Raw genomic sequence first — 21244 nt, 5'->3', positions numbered from 1 at the left:
GCAGACAGTCAAAGGGATTGTTCCCTTTCATTAAAAGTTAATCCCCGGCTGCAGGCGATTAGAAAGCAATTAACCGCGCTCTACTCACCCTACCCGGGTCTACCGGTGAGTCTCGCCTCTGCTTCCGGCCTGTGGCATTGGCCGTGAAGCTGACGTTCCGTCGACAGCGCTGCAGCCGATCAGTGAGCTCAGCGGCTCTGAGTGGGGCGTTGTGTCTACAAGACCTTTTAAGGAAGCTAGCAAAAAATTGAAGAGAAGGGAAAGCACAAAAGGACCTGGTCTTGCTGAGCACTGGAAAGGGCAGCCGGCAGCCAGACGTCAAAGTAGAAAAGCAGCAAGTGAGAGGCTTGTCTCTGCCTACGGCCACACCACCCTGAACACGCCTTATCTCGGAAGCTAAGCAGCGTTAGGCCTGGTTAGTACTTGGATAGGAGACCGCCTGGGAATACCAGGTGCTATAGGCTTTTGCTTTTTCCTTCCTTCCACCAGCAGGGGGCACTCTCTTCTATGCCTTTTTTCCATTCCCTTTCACAAGTGCACACCTTCATTTTTTTTTCTTTTTTTCATTTGCTTTCTCTCTTGCGCTATTTCATCTCTGTAAAATACCAGCATCCTTCTGATCACCGTGGGCCTCCAGCATTGTTGCTTCTTTACTTTTAATACTAGGACCAGCGTCTCCCGCGTGGCTGGAGGCAACCACCGGTAACCCCAAGCAGAAGACCTTTGCAGGCAACACGACCCTCCCCCCTGAAGAGCAGCTCAAAGTCACTGGCAACCATCTCACCCTCTTCCTTCATTCACCCCTGGACGTCTCGCTCCGCCCCGAAGTTACGGGTCCAGCTTGCTCTTTCTGTCACATTACCGCGATGAAGGGTTTAGCCTGCAGGAGACCCTGCGCCGAGCCATTTTTGAAGACACCTGATGCGGCGGGTGAATCACAGCTAAACAGACTACACCTGTAGGGACGGCACAGACTTTGCATGGACCCTTCGGAGCCCGCCCTGTCACGGCCAGATTGCTCGCCACCAAGCGATCCTGAGAAAGGCTGGCCGGGCGGTGGATTGAGCAGCTTCTACTGGCCATACCACCTTGGATACTCCCGATATCATCTGATCTCGGAAGCAAAGCAGGGCTGGGCTTGGACAGTACTTGGATGGGAGACCTCCTGGGAACACCGGGTGCTGTAGACCATTTTGATGACGTTTTTACCTACTGCCCAGCTCAGCTAGCATGGAGCGGCGCTTTGCCGGACACCGACCTTAAGTAACTTAGATGATGGAAGCCCTAAGGCTTCTGAGCCAGTTGGCAGCTAAGTACGCTACCCCGCCGCCTTCACGCAGGCCTGACACCAAGCTCCTTGCCATGGCTAGGAGTGTTTATTGACTCCGCAGCTCGCCGTGTGGAAATGATGGCGTTAAAAGCACCCGGGGCCGTGAAGGGGCCAGGCTTTCAGCAGGTGCCCAGGGAAGGTTTTGGATGCCGGCCGCCTAGCGAGGGCCAGCAGAAGTAACATGGTAGTCTGCAAAGAAGCTTGTGTAACCAAGCCAGACGGCTGCCAAAGAGCTAACCTCAGTGCAAGGAAGGCAAGGAAGGTGCGGAAGGAATTGGGGAGGGGGGGGTGATTCCTGCTAGGGCCCTGAAATCATAAAACAGGCAGGAGAGTCTGATGCATGGTGACGGAGAGGTTGTAGGGGCAGATAGGGGGTGTTGTCACGTGCGAGCACGTGTGCATGCTGGCATGTGTGTGAGAGTGCGCTTCCTAGGTGTGGCGCGCTGCAGACAGTCAAAGGGATTGTTCCCTTTCATTAAAAGTTAATCCCCGGCTGCAGGCTATTAGAAAGCAACTAACCGCGCTCTACTCACCCTACCCGGGTCTACCGGTGAGTCTCGCCTCTGCTCCCGGCCTGTGGCATTGGCCGTGAAGCTGACGTTCCGTCGACAACGCTGCAGCCGATCAGTGAGCTCAGTGGCTCTGAGTGGGGCGTTGTGTCTACAAGACCTTTTAAGGAAGCCAGCAAAAAAATTGAAGAGAAGGGAAAGCACAAAAGGACCTGGTCTTGCTGAGCACTGGAAAGGGCAGCCGGCAGCCAGACGTCAAAATAGAAAAGCAGCAAGTGAGAGGCTTGTCTCTGCCAACGGCCACACCACCCTGAACATGTCCAATCTCATCTGATCTTGGAAGCTAAGCAGGGTCAGGCCTGGTTAGTACTTGGATGGGAGATTGTAAAATAATACTCTACCTGTATTATTTTTTTCTACTGAGGACTTCTCAAAGTATCAATATCACGATATTCTTATAAAAAAATGTATCTATTTATTCTTGGATTGTCCATTAAAAAGAATCAGATTGCAGCAGGTACATACAATAATTAGTTATAAAGTAATTGTCCATTTGTCCATAATTAGATTAATTGTTGAGATTCACCCATCTTTCCTTGGATCCTGGCTGGTAAATCATGTCTTTGTCCAGCATGTGTCCAGGCCTACATGTCATCTGCTTCTCAGCATGAAGATTCTGTGTCTTGTGGGGTGGGCACAGCAAGAGAGCCCCCCCTTTCTGTACCATGGGCTTTTATAGCCAGTCGTATGGACACCTGTTCTACATATGGTGGTGAACCAAAAATACACACACAAATAGCGCATGTCAACTAGACACGATGGCTGAGGCATAGAACTAAGAAAAATGATTATCGATTAACATTCCAAATGAATTTCCATAATTAACCATTTAACATTTCCCCCTTTTTGAGAATAAAAGGACTTTAACTGAAATTTCTCAAAAGAAGATGCATTCATCAATCATTTTTTCTTTCCTTCTTCCTTGGCAATATCATTAAATTTCCCTAATAATAATAGTAATAATAGTATCAATATCGGATTATTGTTATATAATAATGTGAATTCATGTTATGGTAAGCCGTGACTAATATTCATTTAATATGTATAATTATACTTCCCTATATCTAAATTGAAGCAATCGCGGGTTCAATCGTCATCATCTGATGTCATCGGGTCGTCGTCTCGTCTTCTTCTTGGTTCTTTTATAACACAGTCTTTAGATGAAAACTCCTTTGAAATAAATTACAGCATGTAGATATTGTACAGTCCATAAACTGTACTCTTTATTAGAAAGATCATGTGTGTCAGTTGATAAGAAAACAAAGTCCATGGATGAAATGTAGCTTTAATATCTGTGCAGTGTCACCTGGACTTACGTTGGATCGTGTTTGGAATCTTCCGTGTGTCCACACTGGTCTTGTGTCACTTTTGGAACAGATGTGACGTCTTTGGTCAGTAAAGCAATGGTTAACTTGACACTTTCCTGCTTTATATAGCACCATAACCAGTACTCAGTCCTTTATATACAGGACACATATGCCAGGTATTACCTGTTCACCAGCTTTCATTGAAGCGTTGCAGGTGATAAGAAACCACTGGAACGTGATGAAACTTAAACACAACACAGTACATATAGGATCATCGTCCTCTGCCGTCCTGGTGATCAGTGGTGTGAATTGTATTGTATGTAATGGACACAGTCTATTATAACACTCAGCAGTCACACCTGTTACCTTCTGAGACGTCCGGATATCAGTTGCTTCTTCTTGTAACTTTTGAGAATCTCTTTGATTTATAAAAATTAAAAGTCTTTATTAAGATAGAATTCATAATTGCGATGTCTTGATTGAAGTCTTCATTCCCTAATCTGATACCAAATCTGGCAGTTTTTCCTAACCTATGATATCACAGCGTACCATAGCAATCAGTAATATCCATCTAATTATTATCAAAATATTAAAATAAATTATGTTTGGAATAATAAACAATAATAGATAATAATTCATTATCAATCAAGTTCTCCATATGATAGAACATTTTTATGTCATAGGTGTAATTACCTTTTCCAACCCATAGGTGTCAGTGTATTTTGAAAAAACAAGTTTTTATATCTTTATTAAACCAATAATATCAAAGAATGTATACTCCTGAACCAAAATGAATAAATATATGAATGTATGAATGAATGAATGAATGAATAAATGAATGAATGAATTGTTGTGTTTACTCAGAAAATGTAAACATTTTTTTCTTTAGCAATATATATTTAATGAAGCAATACTCTTGTATTAGACATTACTTTATTAAATATGAATGTGTTTTCTCAATTGAGATATTGAACTCAAATAAAATCAAATGAGAATTAAAAAATGAAAAAATAGAAAAATAAGAAGTATAAAGTAAGAATAAAATTTTAAAAATGAAAAATAAAATTAAGAGTAAAAATAAGAATAAAAATAAAAATAAGGCCTTTAAATTTTAATGACAAATGCAGAGTAATTATATTCTCCATAAAAAATACCCTTATATCTCCATTATCTGGATGATTTCATATTTGTCATAAACTTGTACCACCAAAAAATATTAAATTATGCAACTTTGCATGTAATACCCTTCTTAATTATACCATAGTACCTTATTATTATTTCTTCTTTATTAAAATGTGTGGAAAATAAGTATTGATCAAAAGTGATTATGTAATCAGGATCAAAAACACATTTTCCCCCTTCACACCAAAAATATTATTTTATAAAATTTATGTATATATCAGAACCAAATTAAAAATAATTATTCTTCTAGAAATATTGTGCATAAATTTCATATCGATGAGTAGCATAGATTTGACTAAAGAGAGGTGTGTACCTATTTAGGTAACAATTAAAAATAATATTATAGTTATTCAAGAATATTATCATGTGGAATATTATTCTAAATATAAATTTGCTTTGTAAACCATTTTGATGTGTGGTTGCCCTTATCCACTATTAGTTAAATCAAGAAATAATAATTATTAAAGAAATATAGAAATATATATATGTAGATACATTGCCTACAAGTAGTATTCAACCCCCTGCAGATTTAGCTGGTTTGATAAGATGCAAATAAGTTAGAGCCTTCAAACTGCAAACGAGAGTAGGTTTTATGAACAGAAGCATAAATCTTACAAACCAAAAAGTTATGTTGCTCAGTTGAATTTTATTAAATTTTAAACATAAAAGTGTGGGTCAATTATTATTCAACCTCTATGTTTAATATTTTGTGGAATAACCCTTGTTTGCAATTACAGCTAATAATCGTCTTTTATAAGACCTGATCAGGCCGGCACAGGTCTGTGGAGTTATCTTGGCCCACTCCTCCATGCAGATCTTCTCCAAGTTATCTAGGTTCTTTGGGTGTCTCATGTGGACTTTATTCTTGAGCTCCTTCCACAAGTTTTCAATTGGGTTAAGGTCTGGAGACTGACTAGGCCACTCTAACACCTTGACTTTTTCCCTCTTGAACCAGGCCTTGGTTTTCTTGGCTGTGTGCTTTGGGTCGTTGTCTTGTTGGAAGATGAAATTACGATCCATCTTAAGATCCTTGATGGAGGAGCGGAGGTTCTTGGCCAAAATCTCCAGGTAGGCCGTGCTATCCATCTTCACATGGATGCGGACCAGATGGCCAGGCCCCTTGGCAGAGAAACAGCCCCACAGCATGATGCTGCCACCACCATGCTTGACTGTAGGGATGGTATTCTTGGGGTCGTATGCAGTGCCATCCAGTCTCCAAACGTCACGTGTGTGGTTGGCACCAAAGATCTCGATCTTGGTCTCATCAGACCATAGAACCTTGAACCAGTCTGTCTCAGAGTCCTCCAAGTGATCATGAGCAAACTGTAGACGAGCCTTGACATGACGCTTTGAAAGTAAAGGTACCTTACGGGCTCGTCTGGAACGGAGACCATTGCGGTGGCGTACATTACTTATGGTATTGACTGAAACCAATGTCCCCACTGCCATGAGATCTTCCCAGAGCTCCTTCATTGTTGTCCTTGGGTTAGCCTTGACTCTTCGGACAAGCCTGGCCTCGGCACGGGAGGACACTTTCAAAGGCTGTCCAGGCCGTGGAAGGCTAACAGTAGTTCCATAAGCCTTCCACTTACGGATGATACTCCCAACAGTGGAGACAGGTAGGCCCAACTCCTTGGAAAGGGTTTTGTACCCCTTGCCAGCCTTGTGACCCTCCACGATCTTGTCTCTGATGGCCTTGGAATGCTCTTTTGTCTTTCCCATGTTGACCATGTCTGAGTGCTGTTCACAAGTTTGGGGAGGGTCTTAAATAGTCAGAAAAGGCTGGCAAAAGAGATCTTTAATCCACACATGTGAAGCTCATTATTCTTGGTGCCTGAACTACTTCTTAATACTTTAGAGGGAACAAACAGAATTCTTGTGGTTTGAGGGGTTGAATAATAAATGACACTCTGAATTAACTTTTAATGTTTTAAAAAAACAAAAAAACAAAAAAAAAGTTGCTGCATTGCATTTCCCACTTCCAGGCTGATCTACAGTACAAATGTCACAATGCCAAGTTAATTCCGCATGTGTCAACCACCTAAATCTGCAGGGGGTTGAATACTACTTGTAGGCACTGTAATACCTAATTATGTATTATAATTTCCTCAGAATTAAATATATTTTTGTGAATTCACATAAAGAAACATTTTTTTTTTCAAACATACATACGAGGCCTCTGTCACATCAATCACACTTAGCAGCTGCTGATTTACTCATCTGTCACCTTCACTCTGACATTCACAGATCTGTTCAACTCAAACATTCCACATATGAAGTTTTAGATATATATATATATTTAACCCAAAATTGTTGTATCCCAATTTATTAATGCGCATTGCCATATCAATTGAATATCTTTATATTTATATACTGGATTTTGGCTGTTGGAGCTGAAAAGAGGACATCGGTAAACCAGGGGAGGAGTCCTGAGGAGATAATTTGCATATTCCCACTGCATTTTGGGGTAAGTGAAGAGTTTCCGCGAGCTCAAAGAACACTGGATTTTGGCTGTTGGAGCTGAAAAGAGGACATCGGTAAACCAGGGGAGGAGTCCTGAGGAGATAATTTGCATATTCCCACTGCATTTTGGGGTAAGTGAAGAGTTTCCGCGAGCTCAAAGAACACTGGATTTTGGCTGTTGGAGCTGAAAAGAGGACATCGGTAAACCAGGGGAGGAGTCCTGAGGAGATAATTTGCATATTCCCACTGCATTTTGGGGTAAGTGAAGAGTCTCCGCGAGCTCAAAGAACACTGGATTTTGGCTGTTGGAGCTGAAAAGAGGACATCGGTAAACCAGGGGAGGAGTCCTGAGGAGATAATTTGCATATTCCCACTGTATTTTGGGGTAAGTGTAGAGTCTCTGCGAGCTTAAAGAACACGGGATTTTGGCTGTTGGAGCTGAAAAGAGGACATCGGTAAACCAGGGGAGGAGTCCTGAGGAGATAATTTGCATATTCCCACTGCATTTTGGGGTAAGTGAAGAGTCTCCGCGAGCTCAAAGAACACTGGATTTTGGCTGTTGGAGCTGAAAAGAGGACATCGGTAAACCAGGGGAGGAGTCCTGAGGAGATAATTTGCATATTCCCACTGCATTTTGGGGTAAGTGAAGAGTCTCTGCGAGCTCAAAGAACACTGGATTTTGGCTGTTGGAGCTGAAAAGAGGACATCGGTAAACCAGGGGAGGAGTCCTGAGGAGAAAATTTGCATATTCCCACTGCATTTTGGGGTAAGTGAAGAGTCTCTGCGAGCTCAAAGAACACTGGATTTTGGCTGTTGGAGCTGAAAAGAGGACATCGGTAAAATAGGGGAGGAGTCCTGAGGAGCTAATTTGCATATTCCCACTGCATTTTGGGGTAAGTAAAGAGTCTCCGCGAGCTCAAAGAACACTGGATTTTGGCTGTTGGAGCTGAAAAGAGGACATCGGTAAAGCTTTTTTTTTTATGCTTTTTTCACTGTTTTCAGAACATTAACAATAAGAACATGGAAGAGTCCAGGAGCCATTTGGGGAGCTGCATATCCTGCTACATGTTCACAGACTTGCCAGTGGAAAAGCCAAACTTCACATGCCAGAAATGCAAGCTTGTGTCCCTGTTGGAGGAAAAGTTGCGAAATCTAGAAGAGAGGTTAACTACCTTGAAAATCATTAAGGAAGGTGAAGAGTTCTTAGACAGAGCAGAATTATCTCTTCATGATTCAGAAAGAGAAGAAATTCGAACTGCACCTGACGAAACAGAGGAATGGAAGCATGTGACCAACAGAAGCAGGAGGATCGAGAGGCAGTCAGCACCCATATTGCTCAGGAACCAGTACCAGGCTCTCACGCAGGAGAACCATGAAAAAATACAGCAAAATAAGACTTTGCCAGCAATGAATAACCTTGTAAGCCCTCAGAATCCTCCTGGATGGAAAAAGAAGAATGTTGTGAAGAAAAAACGGAGAGTGGTGGTCATGGGGGATTCCCTGTTAAGAGGAACAGAGGCCGCTATCTGCAGACCAGACATAACCTCAAGAGAAATGCGCTGTCTTCCAGGAGCAAAAATTAAAGATGTGTCTGACAGGATATCAAGATTCTTCAGACCTACAGATCACTACCCATTCCTGCTACTACATGTGGGGACAAATGACACCGCAAGAAAGGACCTGGAAACCATCTGCAGTGACTTTGAAGACTTAGGCAAGAAAGTGAAAGAATTGGGAGCGCAGGTGGTCTTCTCATCCATCCTCCCAGTGGATGGCCATGGAACAATGAGGTGGAATAAGATTCTACAGGTGAACAACTGGCTACGTCGATGGTGCCGTCAACAAGGATTTGGATTTCTGGATCACGGAATGAATTACCTATACGATGGACTACTTGCTAGAGATGGGGTGCACCTTACGAAGACTGGAAAACATGTATTTGGAAGTCGCCTTGCTACACTCATCAGAAGAGCTTTAAACTAGAACAATGTGGGAAGGGAAGCAAAAGGCCAGAAAAAGCCATACAGCTGACAGATACTATTGAGATCTCTGCTACTGGAAGTGGAAAGGAAGAACAAAGACAAAACAATTTAAATAATAAAAATATGGGAGGAAGAGAAACCAATCACAAACTAAAATGTTTTTATACAAATGCACAAAGCATGGGCAACAAACAAGGAGAATTGGAACTACTAACGCAGGAAAAGGAATATGATGTCATTGGAATCACTGAAACTTGGTGGGACGATACACATGATTGGAATAAAAGGCTAAAAGGATACAACTTATTTGCAAGAAACAGACTTGATAAACGAGGAGGAGGTGTTGCATTGTATGTTAGAAAAGCGTATATCTGCACAGAGATTGAAGCTTCAGAGACTGGGAGTTCTGTGGAAACTGTTTGGGTAAGAATACAAGGAGAGAACAACGGAAAGGACACCATTGTAGGCATTTACTACAGGCCACCTGGGCAAGCTGAAGATATGGATGAACTCTTTATGTATCAAATGACCAAGTTCTCCAAAAAATATGACGTAGTGGTCATGGGAGATTTCAACTATCCAGACATTTGTTGGGAATCTCTGTCAAGTAAAACTAACAGGTCAAGCAAATTCTTATCCTCTCTTGCTGACAACTTTATCTTGTAGGGGAGAAAACAAGTGGATATGCTACTTTGGATCTAATCCTTATAAAAAGGGAGGAAATGGTTGAGGAGGTAAAGGTGGCTGGGACCCTAGGAGGCAGCGATCATGCTATTATAGAATTTTGGATAACTAGAGGAGGAAGACATGTGAAGACTCAAACTTCAAGGTTAGATTTTAGAAAGGCAGATTTTAAGAGAATCAGAAAGAGAATAGGAGGGATCCAATGGCTGGATGTCCTTAAGGACAAAAATGTCCAGGAAGGATGGGAAATTTTTAAAAATGAGATTCTCAAAGCACAATCGTTAACAATCCCGAAAAGTAGGAAGAATGGGAAGCATTTAAGGAAACCAGGATGGATGAACACAGAACTTAAACACATGCTAAAAAGAAAGAAAGAAATGTTTATTAAATGGAAAGAGTGAGGCATATCTAAAGAAGATTATAATGCAGTCTGCAGATCCAGCAGGGCACGTATCAGGTTAGCTAAAGCTGACAATGAATTAAGGCTTGCAAGAGATGTCAAAAGCAATAAAAAAGGATTTTGGGGGTATGTCAAAAGTAAAAGAAAAGTCAAAGATGCTATAGGATTTTTACAGGATGAAAATGGAGAAATGGTAAGAGAGGATGTTGAGAAGGCCGAACGTTTTAATTCTTATTTTGCATCTGTTTTCTCTCAGAAAGAAAATGTAACATCAACTGATCTCCACTGTCCTTTTAAAGGAATAGAGGAATCCAAGTTATCTGTAAACAGAAAGATTGTGAGGGAATATTTAGCTAACATAAATGAGTTCAAGTCTCCAGGTCCAGATGAATTACACCCCAGAGTACTGAAGTAGATCGTAGATGAAATTTTAGAACCACTCTCCATAATCTTTGAAAATTCTTGGAGAACAGGAGAAGTCCCAGAAGACTGGAGAAGAGCAAATGTTGTTCCTATCTTCAAAAAGGGGAAGAAGGTGGACCCAGGGAACTATAGGCCGGTGAGTCTGACTTCTATACCAGGAAAGATCTTTGAACAAATTATTAAACAACATGTATGTAAGTACATGGATAAGAATGAAGTGATTAACCAGAGTCAGCATGGGTTTGTAACTAACAAGTCATGTCAGACTAACTTAATTTCCTTCTATGACAGAATCACTGACTGGGTGGATCAGGGAAATGCTGTAGATATAGCATATCTTGACTTCAGCAAAGCATTTGACAAAGTATCTCACACCATCCTTATTGAAAAAATGACCAAGTATGCAATGGACCAGGCAACTGTTAGGTGGATTCATAACTGGCTTAGTGATCGGACTCAAAGGGTGGTTGTAAATGGCTTCACATCCAGCTGGATGAATGTCTCAAGTGGGGTACCACAGGGCTCCGTCCTGGGACCTGTATTGTTCAACATCTTTATCAATGATTTAGATGAAGGAATTGAGGGTAAACTGATTAAATTTGCTGATGACACAAAGCTAGGAGGGATAGCTAATACTAGAGAAGAGAGAGGATTCAAAAAGACCTAAATAAACTGGAGCAGTGGGCAGCAACCAACAGAATGGTTTTTAACAGGGAAAAATGCAAAGTACTACATCTGGGCAATAAAAAATGAAAAAAGCATATACAGAATGGGAGGAATAGAGCTAAGCAACAGTACATGTGAAAAAGACTTAGGTATACTAATAGATCATAGACTGAACATGAGTCAACAGTGTGATGCAGCAGCAAAAAAGGCAAATACAATTCTGGGATGTATTAACAGAAGCATACAGTCTAGATCACGTGAAGTCATTATCGGTCTTTACTCCTCTTTGGTCAGACCTCATCTGGAATAATGTGTACAGTTTTGGGCACCACATTTTAAAAAAGACATAGACAAACTGGAGCAAGTTCAGAGAAGAGCGACCAGAATGGTGACTGGTCTGCAAACCATGTCCTATGAGGAACGGTTGCAGGATTTGGGAATGTTTAGCTTGCAAAAAAGAATACTGAGAGGAGACTTAATAGCTGTCTACAAATATGTCAAGGGCTGTCACATTGTAGAAGGATCATCTTTATTCTCATTTGCAAAAGGAAAGACTAGAAGCAATGGGATGAAACTAAATGGGAGGAGACACAGATTAGATATTAGAAAAAACTTTTTGACAGTTAGGGTGATTAATGAGTGGAACAGGCTGCCACGAGAGGTGGTGAGTTCCCCTTCAATGGACGTCTTCAAACAGAGGCTGGACAGACATCTGTCTGAGATGATCTAGTGAATCCTGCTTTGAGCAGGGGGTTGGAACAGATGACCCAGGAGGTCCCTTCCAACTCTACCATTCTATGATTCTATGATTCTATTTCTTTGAATATTCCCCAAGTACATATTATATAATATGAGAGTAAGTCACTGGAATTTCAGACACTTGAAAAAACTCTTGTCTTAGATTCTTTTTTCACTGGCTGCCCGGTCTTAAGTTACATCAGTTGAAAATAGAATGAATGGGATCCTATACTATTAGCTCAAAGTTCAAAGGCCACAGCTGTCACACGTCATGCTGTAAAGCTACTTTAATTTGCACGAACACTTCATGCACAGAAAATATTAGCAACACAAAAGAATTAATAAGTATTACATATATATTATAGTTCAACTAGATATATTGTTATTATTTTAAAATGTTATACACATAAAATCATGCAATTTTTTCACTTCCTGTGTGAATAAAGAAATAAATCCATTTTAGAGTTCTTTGATCAAATCCTGCTTTGGAATGAAAACTCTAAGGACATATAAGAAATTAAAATTAAATATCAAATTCATACAGAAACAGAATTATTTAAATATCTTATACATATATTGGTTGGTTCTAATGTAATTCAAAATATTGCTACTTAAATTTATATATATGAAGTTCTAATTTATTAATTAATATATATATATATATATATATTTTATAAACGCATATATAAATACAATTATACGCAATCTCTACTTAACCACAAAAAAAATTAGCTTAATAAAGCAAAAAATATTAAACGTTTATGTGTCAATTACAAATCTAAACCTAAAAATAGACACATCAACCAATGAATAATAAATGATTAGATTTTATTAAATAGTTGAATTAAAAATCACAATGACAAAACGGGAAAGGGGATAAAATCCGAAAGAGACATACGCAAGGGAAAATTAATGACTGACTCCATCCATATAGATTATAATAGCATTAAAAGGATGGCAGTGGATATAAATAACAATAAGTAAATGGGATAAAATCTATATAAATATAGATAAACAATGGATAGATAAAAAATATATAAAGTGCACGATACAAATTCATACAAGTGTACTAATAATATATATGACCATAAATTATTAATGATATGAATTAATGAATATACAAAATATATTTCAATATAATAATAAATACAAAACAATAAATGGTATAATATATTAAATTAAATAGATGAAGTTTATATAAGGTGCATAATAGTATATCAATCCATTCAAAGAATCGCCAACTACATAAGAATACCACTAGTAATCACTCAGTGGGTAAAAAACAGTCAAGAGGGTGCATATAGGATCATGTAAGCACATGTACTAACCCGAGCTGTGTCTCACATCCGACGCGCGTTTCGCTGTTGCTTTCTCAAGGATACAATGAGACTGAATAAATCAGGGCATATATATATATGTAGAGCTAATAGCTCATTATTATAGACCGGTGGTGCATGAGGAGGAGCTGTGCAGATCATGCATGATCGTGTCGGCGCGGCCTCCCCCCAGAGAGACGCGTCTCCATAGAGCACTGCTGTCCAGGATGAGGCGGCGCCGGCGTGCGTGTCAGCTTGGAGCGCAAGAAAAAAGGAGGAACCGGAAATGACGTTAAACAGTGTAACGTTATGACAGGACGAGGCGGTGCCAACGTGCGTGTCAGCTTGGAACGCAAAAGAAGAGGAACCGGAAGTGACATTAGACTGTGTAACGCTAAGAATGAGGGAAATCCCAATCGTACTACTAAAAAGAAAACAGTGTAAAAATAGGTGTGGACAAATATGAAACAGTAGAAAAAGTGAAACAAAGATACAAATAAATCATTCCATAAATACATAAATACATAGGCATAAAGCCAAAAATGTATATATACATATATAAATAAATATATATATATATAAAAAAATATATATATACATAATGTACATATAAAACATGTGGTGAACATATAATAAGTCATATGACTGAAGTGATACATAAGTGTAAAATGTGAAGAATATATGTAGAAAGCGGTTCCATCATCACAGGGCGTTGATCCGGCGTTTTCACTAAAAATCACACAATAATCACGAACCACCAAGAAAAACCTTCGGATAGAGCAAAGAAACTAGAAAGAAATATAAAAAGGGGGCATTAAAAACAAATAAAAAATAAATAAATAAATACAAGAACCAATAAATGAAGCGCACATAAGTTAATCAAAGAAAGGGAGCAAAACTATAAGACTCATTAAGACCACGGGGAGACATAGATTCTAAAACGGTGATCCATTTCACCTCTTTTTGTGCCAAAAGTTTTTTCCATTTTCCACCCCGAATCCCCGGATAAACACGATCAATCCCACTTACCTTTAAAGTTGACGGATCACAGTTGTGGAATTTTTTAAAATGACGAGGAATGGTCTTTAACTCTTCAAGATTTTCATTGTCACTAGCTGCCCTTATGTCTAGGACATGTTCACGTGTCCTTCTACGTAATTCCCTCGTAGTCATTCCAATATAGATCTTATTACACGGACATCTGGCGCTATATATGACGCCTACTGTGTTACATGTCACTGTATGAGTAATTTTAAAAGTCCTAGAATTGTCAGCATTCGTGAAAATCTTTGTTGAGTCAATATTAGGGCAGGCTACGCACCCACCACAGGGTCGACAGCCCCATTGTGGGCCCTTGGAATCAAAGAGGTATTTGTTATTAGTTGTCAAATGACTATGAACTAGCATATCTCGTAGATTTCGAGATCTTCGATAAGTGATCGTAGGATTTTTTGAAATATAAGGTGCTAGTGATGGATCAAGTTCCAGAATCCGCCAATGTTTCTTCAATGCAGTCCAAATTTCAGGGCTTTTTGTGTTAAAAGTGGAAATGAATCTCACCACATCCGTTGTTCCTCGCATCTGTTTCTTATATAATAGATCTTTCCTTTTAGAAAATTTAGCCCTTCGATAGCTACGCTGAATGATTTTATTATTATAGCCTCTTTCACGAAGTCGATTTTTTAATAAGTCAGCTTGGGTTTCAAATTTGGCGTCACTTGAACAAATCCGACGTATTCTAAGGAATTGTCCAGTTGGAATGTTTTCCACAAGATTCCTAGGATGTGAGGAGGCAGCATATAGGAGGGAATTCACCGAAGTTGGTTTACGAAATACGTCTGTGTGAATAGAACCATCCTGGTCGATATCCAACAACACGTCCAAAAACTCAATTTTGTGTTGTCCACACTTAAAGGTCAGCCTTATATTGAGGTCGTTTTCATTGAGAGCCATCATAAAAGATACGAGGTCCTCATGGGATCCCTGCCATAAAAAGAAGATGTCATCAATGAAACGACCCCAATACAAAACCTTGTCAATATTGGGAATGGGATCAGTCATAAAAATCTTCCTCTCCCACAGCCCCAGGAACAAATTGGCATACGAGGGGGCACAAGCTGCCCCCAGAGCGGTTCCCTGGAGCTGTAGGAAGAAGGCATCCTTAAAAATAAAAAAATTATGTTTCAAGACGAAGTCCAACAATATGGTGATGAAATCACCAAAATCCCTATCCACATTTGACATCTCCAAGAAGGCTATCACCGCCCTAATCCCATCATCATGGAGAATAGATGTATAGAGGGATTCGACGTCACATGTAACTAAGACGACGCTCCCATCCACCTGAATTCCATCAATTTTCTTCAGAAAGTCTGAAGTGTCTTTTAGATATGACGGTAGGGTTTCCACAATGGGACGTAAGGTATAATCAATCAGTTTACAAACAGATTCACAATAGTTGTCGACACCAGATACGATGGGCCTACCTGGAGGATTGGTGAGGTCCTTATGGGTCTTAGGGAGGACGTAAAATGTTGAAATCAATGGATCTTTTTTAAAAAGGTAAGACATTTCTTGTTTATTCAAGGTTCCCCTCCGGACCGCATCATTGAGAATGATCTCAAGGGAGCTCTGAAATTTAGATAGAGGATTAAATGTTAATTTCTTATAAGTTGTTTCATCATTTAAATGACGTCTAACTTCTTTCTCATATTTTGGTAGAGGGAGCAGTACGATATTACCCCCCTTGTCTGAGGGTTTAATGACTATATTTGGAAGTGATTGTAATTCTTTAATCGCCTTCCTCTCCTCTCTACTACAGTTGTCAAATGAAATTGAGGTTGGTATCTGTTTAAATTCGTCACTTACCAATTGCACGAATAATTCTATATTCGAGTACATCGAAAGGGGAGGAAAACGCTGAGACTTCGGAATAATGGATGATGGAAATTTACCCATTGATTTGACAGTTTGCTCCTCCAAAAGACTCTCAAGGGTCCTCAAGGCCTCCCGTTCTTCTATAGTAGAGAAAACGTTATCATTACATTTTTTATGAAATATTTTTTTAAAAGTCAATTTACGGGCGAAGAGGTGAAGATCTTTGAGACCAGTAAATAAGTCGAAACCACTAGTTGGTGAAAACGTTAAACCCTTCATTAGAACGTTAGTCTGAGGGGTAGTGAGAATGTGATCCGTCAGATTGATTACCTTTAATGTGGATTTAGACATGCCAGCCTCCATCAGAGTGGTTTGTTTAGGGTGATTTCTCCAGTGATTTTGCCTCTTCTGACCCAGTCTTGTGTTATAGTTGAATTTAGATGAAGAGGAATCAATAGATTCATTGTCGGTTGACATGTGGGAGGACTCTGAGCTTCTCCGTTCGCCCTGAAAAGATCTTGTAAATTTCCATTTATAGATCCTATTACTGCTTTTGTCAGATTGATCACGTAGATATTTGTTGGTCTTAGTGGTGCTAATTTGTTTCTCCCATAAGGAAAAACAAGCTTCCATATCTTCACTAAATTTTTCAAAATCTGTCACTGGAATCAAGGATTTAAGTCTTGCTTCTTTGTTACTAATCTCAGAGTCAATATCATTGAGAGTGGTGCCATTTTTATTAATAATGAGGCCCAAAAATTCACAAGAACATCAATCACAGGATTCCTCCCATCGATTGACAAAATCAGAGTCTTCCCTCCCATAGGAAGGAAAGACCTGTATGCGTAGGCCCCGTGGAATAAGTTTCTCCTTAACATATTGTTCCAACGAAAATTTGTTCCACCATGTTTTTATGCGACGGTGGTAAAGTAATTTCAAAGTGCGCTTACATTCATTGATGTCAACTTGAGCAGTGTTATCTAATTGAATCCCTTTCCCTTTAAATACTGATAAAGCTTGTGAATGCCATACGGCCTCTTTGGCTTTGAAATCCATGGTTGGAATGATCAGACCTCTGTAAATATACAGGATATATAACCACAAAAAAAATTAGCTTAATAAAGCAAAAAATATTAAACGTTTATGTGTCAATTACAAATCTAAACCTAAAAATAGACACATCAACCAATGAATAATAAATGATTAGATTTTATTAAATAGTTGAATTAAAAATCACAATGACAAAACGGGAAAGGGGATAAAATCCGAAAGAGACATACGCAAGGGAAAATTAATGACTGACTCCATCCATATAGATTATAATAGCATTAAAAGGATGGCAGTGGATATAAATAACAATATGTAAATGGGATAAAATCTATATAAATATAGATAAACAATGGATAGATAAAAAATATAAAGTGCACGATACAAATTCATACAAGTGTACTAATAATATATATGACCATAAATTATTAATGATATGAATTAATGAATATACAAAATATATTTCAATATAATAATAAATACAAAACAATAAATGGTATAATATATTAAATTAAATAGATGAAGTTTATATAAGGTGCATAATAGTATATCAATCCATTCAAAGAATCGCCAACTACATAAGAATACCACTAGTAATCACTCAGTGGGTAAAAAACAGTCAAGAGACGCGTCTCTCTGGGGGGAGGCCGCGCCGACACGATCATGCATGATCTGCACAGCTCCTCCTCATGCACCACCGGTCTATAATAATGAGCTATTAGCTCTACATATATATATATGCCCTGATTTATTCAGTCTCATTGTATCCTTGAGAAAGCAACAGCGAAACGCGCGTCGGATGTGAGACACAGCTCGGGTTAGTACATGTGCTTACATGATTCTATATGCACCCTCTTGACTGTTTTTTACCCACTGAGTGATTACTAGTGGTATTCTTATGTAGTTGGCGATTCTTTGAATGGATTGATATACTATTATGCACCTTATATAAACTTCATCTATTTAATTTAATATATTATACCATTTATTGTTTTGTATTTATTATTATATTGAAATATATTTTGTATATTCATTAATTCATATCATTAATAATTTATGGTCATATATATTATTAGTACACTTGTATGAATTTGTATCGTGCACTTTATATTTTTTATCTATCCATTGTTTATCTATATTTATATAGATTTTATCCCATTTACATATTGTTATTTATATCCACTGCCATCCTTTTAATGCTATTATAATCTATATGGATGGAGTCAGTCATTAATTTTCCCTTGCGTATGTCTCTTTCGGATTTTATCCCCTTTCCCGTTTTGTCATTGTGATTTTTAATTCAACTATTTAATAAAATCTAATCATTTATTATTCATTGGTTGATGTGTCTATTTTTAGGTTTAGATTTGTAATTGACACATAAACGTTTAATATTTTTTGCTTTATTAAGCTAATTTTTTTTGTGGTTATATATCCTGTATATTTACAGAGGTCTGATCATTCCAACCATGGATTTCAAAGCCAAAGAGGCCGTATGGCATTCACAAGCTTTATCAGTATTTAAAGGGAAAGGGATTCAATTAGATAACACTGCTCAAGTTGACATCAATGAATGTAAGCGCACTTTGAAATTACTTTACCACCGTCGCATAAAAACATGGTGGAACAAATTTTCGTTGGAACAATATGTTAAGGAGAAACTTATTCCACGGGGCCTACGCATACAGGTCTTTCCTTCCTATGGGAGGGAAGACTCTGATTTTGTCAATCGATGGGAGGAATCCTGTGATAGATGTTCTTGTGAATTTTTGGGCCTCATTATTAATAAAAATGGCACCACTCTCAATGATATTGACTCTGAGATTAGTAACAAAGAAGCAAGACTTAAATCCTTGATTCCAGTGACAGATTTTGAAAAATTTAGTGAAGATATGGAAGCTTGTTTTTCCTTATGGGAGAAACAAATTAGCACCACTAAGACCAACAAATATCTACGTGATCAATCTGACAAAAGCAGTAATAGGATCTATAAATGGAAATTTACAAGATCCTTTCAGGGCAAACGGAGAAGCTCAGAGTCCTCCCACATGTCAACCGACAATGAATCTATTGATTCCTCTTCATCTAAATTCAACTATAACACAAGACTGGGTCAGAAGAGGCAAAATCACTGGAGAAATCACCCTAAACAAACCACTCTGATGGAGGCTGGCATGTCTAAATCCACATTAAAGGTAATCAATCTGACGGATCACATTCTCACTACCCCTCAGACTAACGTTCTAATGAAGGGTTTAACGTTTTCACCAACTAGTGGTTTCGATTTATTTACTGGTCCCAAAGATCTTCACCTCTTCGCCCGTAAATTGACTTTTAAAAAAATATTTCATAAAAAATGTAATGATGATAACGTTTTCTCTACTATAGAAGAACGGGAGGCCTTGAGGACCCTTGAGAGTCTTTTGGAGGAGCAAACTGTCAAATCAATGGGTAAATTTCCATCATCCATTATTCTGAAGTCTCAGCGTTTTCCTCCCCTTTCGATGTACTCGAATATAGAATTATTCGTGCAATTGGTAAGTGACGAATTTAAACAGATACCAACCTCAATTTCATTTGACAACTGTAGTAGAGAGGAGAGGAAGGCGATTAAGGAATTACAATCACTTCCAAATATAGTCATTAAACCCTCAGACAAGGGGGGTAATATCGTACTGCTCCCTCTACCAAAATATGAGAAAGAAGTTAGACGTCATTTAAATGATGAAACAACTTATAAGAAATTAACATTTAATCCTCTATCTAAATTTCAGAGCTCCCTTGAGATCATTCTCAATGATGCGGTCCGGAGGGGAACCTTGAATAAACAAGAAATGTCTTACCTTTTTAAAAAAGATCCATTGATTTCAACATTTTACGTCCTCCCTAAGACCCATAAGGACCTCACCAATCCTCCAGGTAGGCCCATCGTATCTGGTGTCGACAACTATTGTGAATCCGTTTGTAAACTGATTGATTATACCTTACGTCCCATTGTGGAAACCCTACCGTCATATCTAAAAGACACTTCAGACTTTCTGAAGAAAATTGATGGAATTCAGGTGGATGGGAGCGTCGTCTTAGTTACATGTGACGTTGAATCCCTCTATAGATCTATTCGCCATGATGATGGGATTAGGGCGGTGATAGCCTTCTTGGAGATGTCAAATGTGGATAGGGATTTTGGTGATTTCATCACCATATTGTTGGACTTCGTCTTGAAACATAATTTTTTTATTTTTAAGGATGCCTTCTTCCTACAGCTCCAGGGAACCGCTATGGGGGCAGCTTGTGCCCCCTCGTATGCCAATTTGTTCCTGGGGCTGTGGGAGAGGAAGATTTTTATGACTGATCCCATTCCCAATATTGACAAGGTTTTGTATTGGGGTCGTTTCATTGATGACATCTTCTTTTTATGGCAGGGATCCCATGAGGACCTCGTATCTTTTATGATGGCTCTCAATGAAAACGACCTCAATATAAGGCTGACCTTTAAGTGTGGACAACACAAAATTGAGTTTTTGGACGTGTTGTTAGATATCGACCAGGATGGTTCTATTCACACAGACGTATTTCGTAAACCAACTTCGGTGAATTCCCTCCTATATGCTGCCTCCTCACATCCTAGGAATCTTGTGGAAAACATTTCAACTGGACAATTCCTTAGAATACGTCGGATTTGTTCAAGTGACGCCAAATTTGAAACCCAAGCTGACTTATTAAAAAATCGACTTCGTGAAAGAGGCTATAATAATAAAATCATTCAGCGTAGCTATCGAAGGGCTAAATTTTCTAAAAGGAAAGATCTATTATATAAGAAACAGATGCGAGGAACAACGGATGTGGTGAGATTCATTTCCACTTTTAACACAAAACGCCCTGAAATTTGGACTGCATTGAAGAAACATTGGCGGATTCTGGAACTTGATCCATCACTAGCACCTTATATTTCAAAAAATCCTACGATCACTTATCGAAGATCTCGAAATCTACGAGATATGCTAGTTCATAGTCATTTGACAACTAATAACAAATACCTCTTTGATTCCAAGGGCCCACAATGGGGCTGTCGACCCTGTGGTGGGTGCGTAGCCTGCCCTAATATTGACTCAACAAAGATTTTCACGAATGCTGACAATTCTAGGACTTTTAAAATTACTCATACAGTGACATGTAACACAGTAGGCGTCATATATAGCGCCAGATGTCCGTGTAATAAGATCTATATTGGAATGACTATGAGGGAATTACGTAGAAGGA

At 39.0% G+C, this 21244-nt stretch overlaps 1 pseudogene; it reads left to right on the top strand.

Annotated features, from left to right (window-relative positions):
* The first annotated feature begins 1070 nt into the window (after window positions 1-1070).
* LOC141267835 (5S ribosomal RNA) lies at window positions 1071-1190 on the top strand (annotated as a pseudogene).
* The last annotated feature ends 20054 nt before the right edge of the window (window positions 1191-21244 follow it).

Source organism: Phyllobates terribilis, unplaced genomic scaffold, assembly GCF_046119375.1.
Source record: "Phyllobates terribilis strain yellow unplaced genomic scaffold, ASM4611937v1 Scaffold_4__5_contigs__length_816908805, whole genome shotgun sequence".
In the NCBI taxonomy this organism is placed as follows: domain Eukaryota; kingdom Metazoa; phylum Chordata; class Amphibia; order Anura; family Dendrobatidae; genus Phyllobates; species Phyllobates terribilis.
Note: the sequence above shows the minus strand (reverse complement) of the source record. Positions and strands in the feature narration are given on the sequence as shown.